Here is a 12,500-nt window from a genome sequence, read left to right on the forward strand (position 1 = left end):
TTAATTGCCTATAAAACCCGTCTCAGCTGATCATCAATTCCCAATTTGTCGGTTTGAAAGCTTTTCGATCCTTACTCGTTTGAAGATTCCTTGCAGTGTTATTGATATCATTAGAACTGGAGACGTGGGTGCTTGGGTGTAGGCGTTAACCCTTTCATGGCTAATGTAATAATTCAAAAGATAGAAAGGCGGCCACCTGCATCCAGACCAAAATATGCAACAGCATCTATGTGGTCTAGTGGTATGACACTCGCTTTCGGATCGGAAGGCCCTGGGTTCGAAACCTCGCGCTCGGCGCATAGGTGAGTCCTTAGAGAAGAAGGCTCTTTACTCACATTCTCTCGCCGTACTCAGGTGTGAAATGAGTACCTGGCCGTTAACAGCGTTGTCTTTGTCCGAAAAATTATAATATCGCCTAACAGACGTCATGTCCCGTCCTACATGTTAAATGTTGCTGTTGACCAGGGACCCCTTGTAAAGCGCTTTGAGCACATTTAGTGGATATTGCACTATATAAAAATCAATTTATTTAAACAGATAGAAAGGCGTCCACCGTGTATTCCGGACCTGCATCCAGGACAAAATGTGCAACAGCAAGAGAGAAAAAAAATTGAGCTCCGTGCCATTAGATAGAATGGGTTTGGTTAAGAAGCTCACAACATTGCCATCCGGAAGTATAATGGCCCAACACACAAAACTGTGTGTAACCATGAACGGTTATAGTCTGGAGAATACAGTTTAGTGAGAAGTACTCATAAACGCGGATGTCAAAAAGCAATAACAAAGACCAGAGTGACGTCAACTTCATTCTACCTATACGTTAACGATGGCTACGTGCCAATAAAATGGTTTCGTCATGAAGTTGATTAAAAAACACGACGCCAGTACTGTCTGCATATGTATGGTTGGCGCTGAAGAAATCAATGGTCTGGTTGTATTTCAGTGGCATCCTCATTGGGCGCGGGCCCATGTCAGTCGGCCTTGAAATCGTTTAGGTGTGGTGCCATGATGACCAGCCAGTTCATCCAGCCCATTCCACTCCGAGATAGTTCTAATGAAGAAAGAATTTCTGTAGTTTTGTGTTCTTGTCTGTGGGATTTTGAAGCAGTTCGAATTGTACGGTAAGGTAACAGATTGGAGTAAAACCAGATCTCGCGTGTAAAGAATCAATAAATTTAGATTGAAACCGTTTTGTTCTGAAGTTATTAAAAAAGGAAACCCAATACTCTTACAAGATGTGCAATACCTCATTTATAAAAGTTCCATTATAAGTTAGTCTGGAAGAATATGTACTCTTGGGAAATAGTTATGATGTATCATAGCAACACCAACAACAACAAAAAAGAGAATGATTTAGCGTGTCTATGGATAGAATGAAGATGAAGTCACTCTGGTCTTTGCTTATGGTTTTTGCCATCCGCGTTTATAAGTAATGCAAACTTAACTGTATTAACCTGACTATAAACGTTCATGGATACACACAGTTTTGTGTGTTGATCCGTTATACTTCCGGATGGCAATGTTGTGAGCTTCTTAGCCAAGCGCATACTATCTATTATGCAATCCAGGCGTATGACACTCGCTTTCGGGTCGGAAGGTCCTGATTTCGAGTCGAGCCGAACCTTGCTCGGCGCATAGTTGAGTCCTCGGAAAAGGCTCTTTACTCACATTTTCTCACCGTACTCAGGTGTAAAATGAGTACCTGGCTGTCAACAGCGTTATCTCTGTCGACAAAAAAAAATTGTAATAATATCGCCTACCTCACAAACCTGGGAATTCTTGATGACTTCTATAAGTCCCAGGTTTGAGAGGTTTTGGCGAGATGAGGGTCGTTTAATTCCATCGATATTCGAAGGACAATTTTTCTGGCCAAATTATTATGTGTAACTTCCACCATGCATTGATAAGAAAAAAACAAAAACAAAAACAAAAACAAACAAAAACAAACAAACCAAAGCTAGAGGTGACTAAATGAGCCAATAAAATGGAGATAAAACAATAAAGAGAGTTGATGTGACTCATATATAAGGGATATATATGTATGTATATATATATATATATATATATATATATATATATATATATATATATATATATGTATGTATGTGTGTGTGTGTGTGTTGTCCCCTTATATATGAGTCACATCTACTCACTTTATTTTTTTATCTGCATTGATAAGACTTTTCTAAGTTTATTAAACAACTATAGGGAATGAGATTAGCGGAAGAGTAGCGTCCCTTGATTGGACGTCACCTTACAGAGAGAACGTCAAAATGGTTTTGCGCATGCTTCTCTCACGACCTCGCTTTCCGTGAAGTGTCTAATCGTAGCCATCGTTATATTATAGCCTGATACTGAAACCCAAAAGGACTGGCATTTTGACGTCATTATTTGGTTTTTGCACAGTCTAGTGAGTTGTTGTTAGTAAAGCTCATGGAACTAAGTCATTTCATTGGTTGAACTATTGAATACAACTCACGATTTGTTTTCTTGTGTGGCAAAAGACTGGCATTTTGACGTCATTTTTTGATCAGTGTCAGGCTATAACTTTACGAAGGCCGCGGTCTAATGCCGCACGACCAACATGACGTTCTCTCTCTTAATAACTTTTTCGCTCGTGACTTCCAATCAAGGGACGCTACTCTTCTGCTAATCTCATTCCCTATAGGAAAATCGTCACGTTCGATACAGCAAACATTTTTCTTCTTCAAATTTCTTTTGTAAATCATGAACAGTGTTTTGTTGAGTAAAATTGGTTATGGCAAGAACATACTGCTAGTAGATAATATCATGTCAGAGTGATAACAAATCTATTTTGTGCTAGTTGGGTGTGAAGTTTTGGGGAAAATCCCGAAAATGGCTGGCAAGGAGAGATTTAAACAACATTGATTGTTAATTTGACACTCTTCAGCACATATCGCTGTTTCAAATTATTAGATTAGAAAATAATATCTAGAAACACACAAATTAGTGTCATAGTCAAATTGTTTTGTTTATTCATCTTATAACTACGCCACTACCACATTATCTCATTCATCTGTATTGTTTCATTCATCCTGTTTTGTTGATAAAGGGGAAATCCGAAACGTTTATTTGATCTGTTTTTGTAATTAAATTGAAGCTTACATTCAATTTCACATTGTTATTTGTTAGACAACTGTGTCAGGCCAACAGTAACACTTAACATTTAGGACGAGGCATGGCGCCTGTTAGGCGATATTACATTTTTTTATGGGGGGGGGGGGGGGGCAACGCTGTTAACGGCCGGTATTCATCTAACCTTAAGATGAGAGAATGCGACTAAAGAGTACTTTTCCAAGGACTCAAATATACGCCGCTCAGAACGGGACTCGAACCCAGGACCTTCCAATCCAAAGGCGAGTGTCATACCACAACCATATAGCCGCAGTCAATTATTTTTTTTTCCCCAAAAAATGAGACAAATCATTTTGTGATCATAAAGCCGAATCGGTAATTTATTTATATTTTATTTATTCTTTCTTTATCTGTATCGCCCAGAGATTTGATAGATGTACGGATCGCGTTAATACAGGGGCGATAATTCGATATTCCTATTATATCATATCATCATCCGACCGATCCCATGAATGAACGCCCTCTCCCTACCTCCCCCACAACGGTCTTATAAAGTCCCTCCCACCTTCAGTGTATAGATAGTTCGAAGATGACGTCACTCAGGTCTTTGTTATTGTTTTTTGCCATCCACGTTTATGAGTAATGTTCACTGAACTGTATTAACCCGACTATAAACGTTCATGGATACACACAGTTTTGTGTGTTGGTCTGTTATACTTCCGGATGGCAATGTTATGAGCTTCTTAGCCAAGCGCGCGGAACATCTAGAACGAGACATGACGCCTGTTAGGCGATATTACATTTTTTTCCCCGACAGAGACGACGCTGTTAACGGCCAGGTAGGTACCTATTCATTTTACACCTTAGTACGGTAAGAGAATGAGAGTAAACAGGATTTTCCGACAATTCGTCGAGCAAGGCTCGAACCTAGGACCTTCTAATCCTAAAGCGACTGTAATGCAACAAAAAAAGAGCTTTTTTTATATATGCAATATCCACCAAAATGTGCTCAAAGCGCTTAACAAGGGGGATCCCTGGTCAACAGCAACATTTAACATGTAGGACGGGACATGCCGCCTGTAAGGCGTATTACAATTTTTCGGACAAAGACACTGCTGTTAACGGCCAGGTACTCATTTTACACCTGAGTACGGTGAGAGAATATGAGTAAACTGACTTTTTCAAGGACGCAACAATGCGCTGATCGATGCTCGAACCCAGGACATTCCTATCCGAAAGCGGGTGTAATACAACAAGACCACATAGTGGCACTATCCAGAAACAGTACTGATTTGTGCTTGCTAGGTGCAAATGGGAATTGGATTCAGTAGTCTGATGTCACGCCGCCCGACAACGGCGGCCATCTTGGTTCTAAACAAAGAAAATCATTACTGTTTATTCTTCATGCTGGCTAGAACTTTTCATATGTCTTGTGATCAGAATGTGTAAAAGTCAAAACATGATCAAATTTATGGGGGGGGGGGGGCGGGGTTTCCCTCTGGAAACGCTTTTATGCTCGCTGGAGAAATATTTCATAAGGGCGTCCGCCATTGTTCCGATAGTTTAGAGCCAGTGTTACTAAGTTACCATGCGTCATTAGGAAGGAAGTGACGTTACGACTGTTGAAGAGTATTACTGAGATAAAAAATATAAAAAATTCCCATTACTCATCCCTTATGGAAAATGTGTCTCTTGGGACTGCTTTCCAAGGGAAGTCTGGAATAACCCAGGCGTCAGCAGCAGCGAGTATTTGAATTCTTTACCTTTTGGGGTTAGGAGGTGAGGGGGGGGGGGGCGTCCGATAGCTCAGTTGGTAGAGAACTCGCTTCACAATCAAAGGGACAGTCGGGTGCAGTCCTATTTTTTTTCTGACCTATCTATCCAATCCAAAGAATAGCAAGCAATAATTGTTATTGTCAGTTTCACGTTATAAAAACCGGGGTAAACTCCTGTTCTATGGGGTCTAATCGTGGCCTTCGTAAAGTTATGGCCTGACACTGACAAAAAAAAATGGCGTCAAAATGCCAGTCTTTTGCCACAAAGGAAACAAATCGTGAGTTGTATTCAATAGTTCAACCAATGAAATAACTTGTTTCCATGAGCTCTACTAACGACAACTCACTGGGCGGTGCAAAAACCAAATAATGACGTCAAACTGCCAGTCCTTTTGGATTTCAGTGTCAGGCTATAACATAACGATGGCTACGCTCAAGCCCACACAGCGCAACGTGTATTTGAATTCGGTACCTTTCGGGTGGCCCCAATAGCTCAGTTGGTAGAGCACTCGCTTCTCAATCAAAGGGACCGAGGTCGATCCCGGGTGCAGTCGAGATTATTTTCTGACCCTCATGTACACCAAGCAATGATTGGGAAGATTGGTCGGTTAGATCTGGCGGAAAGTACTTTGTGGTAGACTTGCGTCCTATCATAAGGGAAGCAAGCAATTGATATTGTCAGTTTCATGCTATAGAAACCGGGACAAACTCCAGCTTCATGGGCCCAATGGGCTCTGAAGGACTATTTAATTCATCCCGAAGAGGAAATTTGTCTCTAGCGTCTATTTTCCAAGAGAAGACCTGAATAACCCTGGCGTCAGCCTCAGTGCAGTGCCGCAAATTGAGCTCGGGCGAGGTGACTGACTTGTCCAATGCTACACATCGCAACGGGTATTCGAACTCGGTACATTTCGGATACGGAGCAAAGACCGTACCGCTGAGCCACGTTGACTCTGGGACGACTATGGGGATGGATGGGTGTGAGATAAAGGTGTGTTCCTAAACCATTTGGCCCGGCGTGCTAAAAACATCCCCAGAGAGGAACTAAATGGATTTGTTCTGTCTTTGCTTGTTGATTCATTAACTAAAAATGACAAAAGCTTTACGATAAACCAGTTAACTGCGGTGCTCAGGAAAAAACTCGGTATTTTAAAAATTTGGCCAGAAAATTCGATCTTTAAATATCGGTCGATTTAAATGACCTTGACCTTGGCAAAATTTCTCATAACTTCCATAACTAAGGAAGACTTCGCGAGAGTTTTTGTCCAAGGTGAGGGTCATTTAATATTTGAAGGATGAGTTTTCTGGCCAAATTTTTAAATACGTGTTTTTCCAGAGTACGGTTGTAAAAGGGTTAATGATTGGTGGCGCCAGATAGTTAGTATAATGGCCAGTTACACGATAATATCACGCCAAACTTGATAATGATGTCGCTCCCTGGTGTGTTGTTATTAATAGACTGACACGATGACTAATCCATATGCTTAATAGCTAGTATGCGCTTGGCTAAGAAGCTCACAACATTGCCATCCGGAAGTATAACGGACCAACACACAAAACTGTGTGTATCCATGAACGTTTATAGTCAGGTTAATACTTTTCAGTGAGCATTACTCATAAACGCGGATGTCAAAAAAAACAATAACAAAGACATGAGTGACGTCATCTTCGAACCATCTATAGGGAGTAAAAGAGTGATGTCAAAAACTGGTTCATGTCTCATTGGAAGTGTACAATCACTATTCCAGAGGACTGGATATACATACATTATGTAATTGATTTTCTGGTTTCTAGTTTAAATAATATAATAATAATAATAATAAATAATAATAATAAATAATAATAATATAAATAATAATAATAATAATAATAATAATAAATAATAATAATAATAATAATAATAATAATAAATAATAATAATAATAATAATAATAATAATAATAATAATAATAATAATAATAAAATAATAATAATAATAATAATAATAATAATAATAATAATAATAATAATATAATAATAATAATAATAATAATAATAATAATAATAATAATAATAATAATAATAATAATAATAATAATAATAATAATAATAATAATAATAATAATAATAATAATAATAATAATAATAATAATAATAATAATAATAATAATAATAATAATAATAATAATAATAATAATAATAATAATAACAATAATAATAATAATAATAATAATAACTAATAATAATAATAAATAATAATAATAATAATAATAATAATAATAATAATAATAATAATAATAATAATAATAAGCATATTTATATAGCGCCTTTCGTTGAGACATCAAAGCGCTTAAATATATGCTTATCGCAACAACAAAAAAAGATATTATGCTACATCATGCAACGGCTAGGTACTCATTTTACACATGATTACGTTGGGGGAATATGAGTAAAGAGCATTTTTCAAGGACTCAACTTTGCGCCGAGCGAGTCTCGAACCCAGGACCTTCCGACCCAATAGCGAGTGCCATACCACAAGACCCCAAAGCCATCTATTTAAACTATCCCGATATAATAACACTTGTGGTCGATGGTTCAAAATATTGATTTATAGATAGTATGCAGATGACGTCACTCAGGCCTTTGTTATTGTTTTTGCCATCCGCGTTTGTGAGTTGTTCTCACTAAACTGTATTAACCAGACTATAAAAGTTTATGGTTACACAGAGTTTGTGTGTTGGTCCGTTATACTTCCGGATGGCAATGTTGTGAACTCCTTGGCCAAGCGCATTCTATCTATACCACTTTATCATTCAATATGTAACCTTTTCATTATTTGTCCTCCAAAGGACTGGTAACATAATACACTCTTCCAATGATTTTGAAACCAGGAAAGTAGAAGGTGTGACGACACGACCCCTCTGCCCTGACGTGTCCAGTTGTGTTGACCTGTGATATGACACTCGCCTCCTGGGACAGCGTGGCTCAGCGGTATGGTCTTTGCTTCGTATCCGAAAGGTATCGAGTTCGACTACCCGCTGCGTTGTTTGGCTTGAGCAAGTCACCTAGCCTTAGCCCACTTTTCGGTGCTGCACTGCGGCTGACGCCTGGGTTATTTCAGTCTTACCTTGGAATAGATCCTAAAGAAAAATTTCCCCTTAGTGATGAATAAAGGACATTTATTTATTTTTTTTTGTCGGTAGGTCCAGGGTTCGATTCCTGCTCGGGGCAGAGCAAAATTGTGTCCTTGAAATATGTAATTTGATAATTCATTCATATAGCGCATATCGCGCATAATCCACAAAGGGCCCGTTGTTGTTGTGGAAATACTCTCAAACCAACGCGAAATATTGTCCATTACAACAATGTCAAACTAGGCCCATAAGTGGATAATTCCGTTGTCAGACCTGCATATATGTACACGTCGATCTAGATATTATTATAATCTTTCGTTGAAGTTTGTTTTTGAAATTGTTTTCGACATGGAAGTGACACAGTTACCCGACCTGCACCGTTATCTTAACATTTTAAGATACATCAGAAAGAATTATGCAGATACAGAGATACATAAAATCATAGACAGAACTTTCCAGAATTTAGATAATATTATTAATGATGATAATATTCTCTTGATCTCAGCTCTTCGCCTGTTTCTGACACTCAATAATTCAAACGCTTTGTATATAGACAATACGTCTATAATACTACACATACTAGAACATTGTGAGAAGGGGGGGGGGGGGGGGGGTCACGGGGCTTAGTTAAGCTATTCACACAAACACGCTCTATGTACGAAGAGAGTATTAACATTTAAAGTTCATTTTTTGTCAGCTCTAATCCGCTCCCCCACAACATTATCGGAAATTCCCGTTTTGCGAGGGAGGGAGGGAGGGAGGGAGGGAGGGAGGGAGGGAGGGAGTGAGTGGACGTACGTTTAACATGGCGGGATGATGCCAATCTTTTATTTTTTCTTCTTTTTTTTTTTTTTACATGAAACACCGTACTCTAGAAAAAAAAATAAAACACGTATTTTAAAAATTTGGCCAGAAAACTCGTCTTTCAAATAAATATCGTATGGATTGAAATGACCTCATCTTGGTAAAAAAAAAAATTATCAAACCTGGGACTTTTGCGGAGTTTTCATTAAATCTCACAGGAGTTTGAGAGTTTGGTTATTTTTGTTTTTTTGGTTGTTTGGGGTTTTTTGGGGGGTTTTTTGGCCAAGATTAGGGTCGTTTAAATCGATTGATATTTAAAGGACACTTTTTCTGGCCAAATTTGTAAATATGAGTTTTTTTCCAGATTACGTCGGAGAACTGGTTAAAAAAAAAAAGAAACATCATCCACCCTCTCCTATTTTGTTATAATAATAATAATAATAATAATAATAATAATAATAATAATAATAATAATAATAATAATAATAATAATAATAATAATAATAATAATAATAATAATAATAATAATAATAATAATAATAATAATAATAATGATAATAATAATAATGATGATAATAATGTTAAAAGCTGTGACGAGACATTCGATAATCTTATAATCTCCACGGATTAACCTGACAGATTATTTGGATGCCTGGACGATATTGAACCTGACACCGCCATCTTTCGCGTATTAATACCTTCGCTCCCACGCGCGCTGCATCGAGTTAAAATATCCATCCGCCCGCCGTACCTTGTAAGTTGAATCACTCGGATTTTTTTTTTCGTCAAAGACTCTTCAGAGTTCAGATGCGACGTGTACTTATTTTCAGTTCTGATAACCCAATTATGGACGCATTGAAATCGCTTGGATTTTTTTTTTGGTCAAAGACGCTTCAAAGTTCAGATGCGGACGTGTGCTTATTTGCAGGTCTGAAAACCCAGTTAGAAAATTGAACTTTTATATAGCGCAATATCCACTAAATGTGCTCAAAGCGCTTTGCAATGGGGTCCCTGACCAACAGCAACACGGAACATGTAGAACGAGACATGACGCCTGTTAGGCGATATTACAATTTTATTTTCTGACAGTGTAACGCTGTCAACTGCCAGGTATTCATTTTACACCTGAGTACAGTGAGAGAATGTGAGCAATTAAAAAGCCTTTTCCAAGGAACTCAACTATGCGCAAGCAAGGCTCGAACCCAGGACCTTCCGATCCGAAAGCAAGTGTCATACAACTAGACCACATAGCCGCAATTATGGGCTCATTGTTGTAATGGAAATGACGCAATAATATATTGTCCATTACACAATGTTAAACTAGGCCCATAATTGCGTTCGGATGTCAGACTTGTATATATGCACACGTTGATCAAATGCATTTTGCTTGATATCCATTGTGTGTGGCCGACGTGTACTAATTTTCAGGTCTGATAACCCACATTGTTATAATAATATATGGGTTCATTGAGCGGCTATGTGGTCTTGTGGTATGGCATTCGCCTTCAGATCCTAAGGTCTGGATTCGAGCCTCCTCGGCGCACGGTGGAGTCCTTGTAAAAGGACCTTTACTCACATTCTCTCATCGTACTCAGGTGTAAAATGAGTACCAGGCCGTTAACAGCGTTTTCTCTGTCGGAAAAAAATTTGTGATATCGCCTAACTGTTTAGTTCTACATGTTGCGTGTTGCTGTTGGTCAGGGACCCTTTGTTAAGCGCCTTGAGCACGTTTAGTGGTTATTGCTCTATATAAAAGCTCAAGGTCAAGATGTAATGGAGATACTCTCACAACAATGTTAAAACAAGTCAAACATTGCATTCGGTATATATTTGTGCGGCTCTGTGGTCTTGTTTTCGGATCAGAAGGTCCTGGGTTCGAGCCTCGCTCGGCGCATAGTTGAGTCCTTGGAAAAGACTCTTTACTCACATTCTCTCGCCGTACTCAAAACGAGTACCTGGCCGTTAACAGCGTTTCCTCTTTCGGAACAAAAGTGTGATATCGCCTAACAGGTGTCCTGTTTCGTTCTACATGTTACGTGTTGCTGTTGGTCAGGGACGATTTGTAAAGCGGCTTGAGCACATTTAATGTTTATTGCGCTATATAAAAGCTCAAGCTTATTGTTGTAATGGCGATACTCTCAAACCATAGCAAAATACGGTCTATTACAACAATGTTAACCCTTTCCTAACCAACTATAGGAAAATCGTCACATTCGTTACGATACAACCAACATTTTTCTTATTCAAATTTCTCTTGTACATCATAAACTTTATAGAAAATAAACAGTGTGTTGTAGAGCATGTTTTGATAAATAAATTATGTATCGCAAAAACTTACTGCTATTGTGTTTGAGTGATAAAAAATATATTTTTGTGTTAGTTGGGTGTGAAGTTTTGGGGAAAAAACTGAAAATGGCTGGTAAGGAGAGAGTTAAACAAAGCCGCCCAACAATGCGTTCGGTTATCAGACGTGCAAATTTGTGACTTGTGAACTTGACGGCGAATTCTAAATTTCAAGCAGTGTTCAGAAACTAGATTTTTTCTTTTTAATTTTTAATTTTGCTATTTAAGAAACTTGGAATAATATCAATCATGGAAGATATCGGGCTTAATCCCTTTTTCAGAAAACAACAACAACAAAAAAAAAAAAAAAAAAAGAATAAATATAAACATTAAAATACCAAGTTCTTTTTACTGGAAGAACGTGCTTGCTATTTTATTTCCCTCTACAGTCCATACAAATTGTTGAATACTGTATTAATAATTTTATTGGTGGGGGGGGGGGGGGGGGGGTTGAGATGGATTTTGAGCTCTAAACGTTCCGTTTTTCTTGTTTTTTTTAAATCTGGTATATTCAATTTTGTTTATTACTTTTTGTACCGTTTAGAGACGATGCTTACACTATTAAAAAAGAAACACATATTGATGTAATGATAATAGTAATAATAATAATAATAATAATAATAATAATAATAATAATAATAATAATAATAACAATTGTAATAATGATGCTGTGATATACGACAAGGACAGAACCCAAAAAAATCACAATAGGAACTATTCATCGCACTAATGATGTAGTCTTGAGGAAAAAGGCACAAGATGGCGTCGCCCAAACTAGTAGGGGGACACCACTCTTGGGGTGCCATTAGCAACAGCTCTTCAAGCCAAAAAGGCAGCAAAAGGAATTGGCTAAATCATTGGGAAATACTGCATCGTTGACTGGATGTGTTGATGAGAAGGAGGATGGATTCTCACACAAAACACATTCACAGGGAGAAGAAAAGGGGGATGAAAAGCCAAAAATTGGATGTGCAAGTGAAGGCTAGTTTTTTTTTCCAAAAGTTCGTTAAGTCGATTTTTCTACTTTTTTGAAAACTTTCCAGCCATGCTATAAATAGAAATTAAAACTTATTTTGTATGAATCAATTGGAACAGGAATTTCTCTAGATTTGTGTGAATTTGAAGGTTAAATATGATGATAAAATGAGAGGCCGAATGAGAAACTTTTAGTGGAAATAATATGTGTAAAACGGAGTTAGGGAGTTTTTGGAAGACCGCTCTTCAAGTGTATGTGTGTTTGTGTGTGTGTGTGAGAGAGATAGTGTGTGTGTGTGTGAGTGTGAGAGAGAGATAGAGAGAGTGTGTGTGTGAGAGAGAGATAGAGAGAGCGTATGTGTGTGTGTGTGTGTGTGTGTGCGTGTTTTTGAGT

Source organism: Berghia stephanieae, chromosome 8 (assembly GCF_034508935.2).
Source record: "Berghia stephanieae isolate SIO BIC M18660-M18661 chromosome 8, UCSD_Bste_1.3, whole genome shotgun sequence".
NCBI lineage: Eukaryota > Metazoa > Mollusca > Gastropoda > Nudibranchia > Aeolidiidae > Berghia > Berghia stephanieae.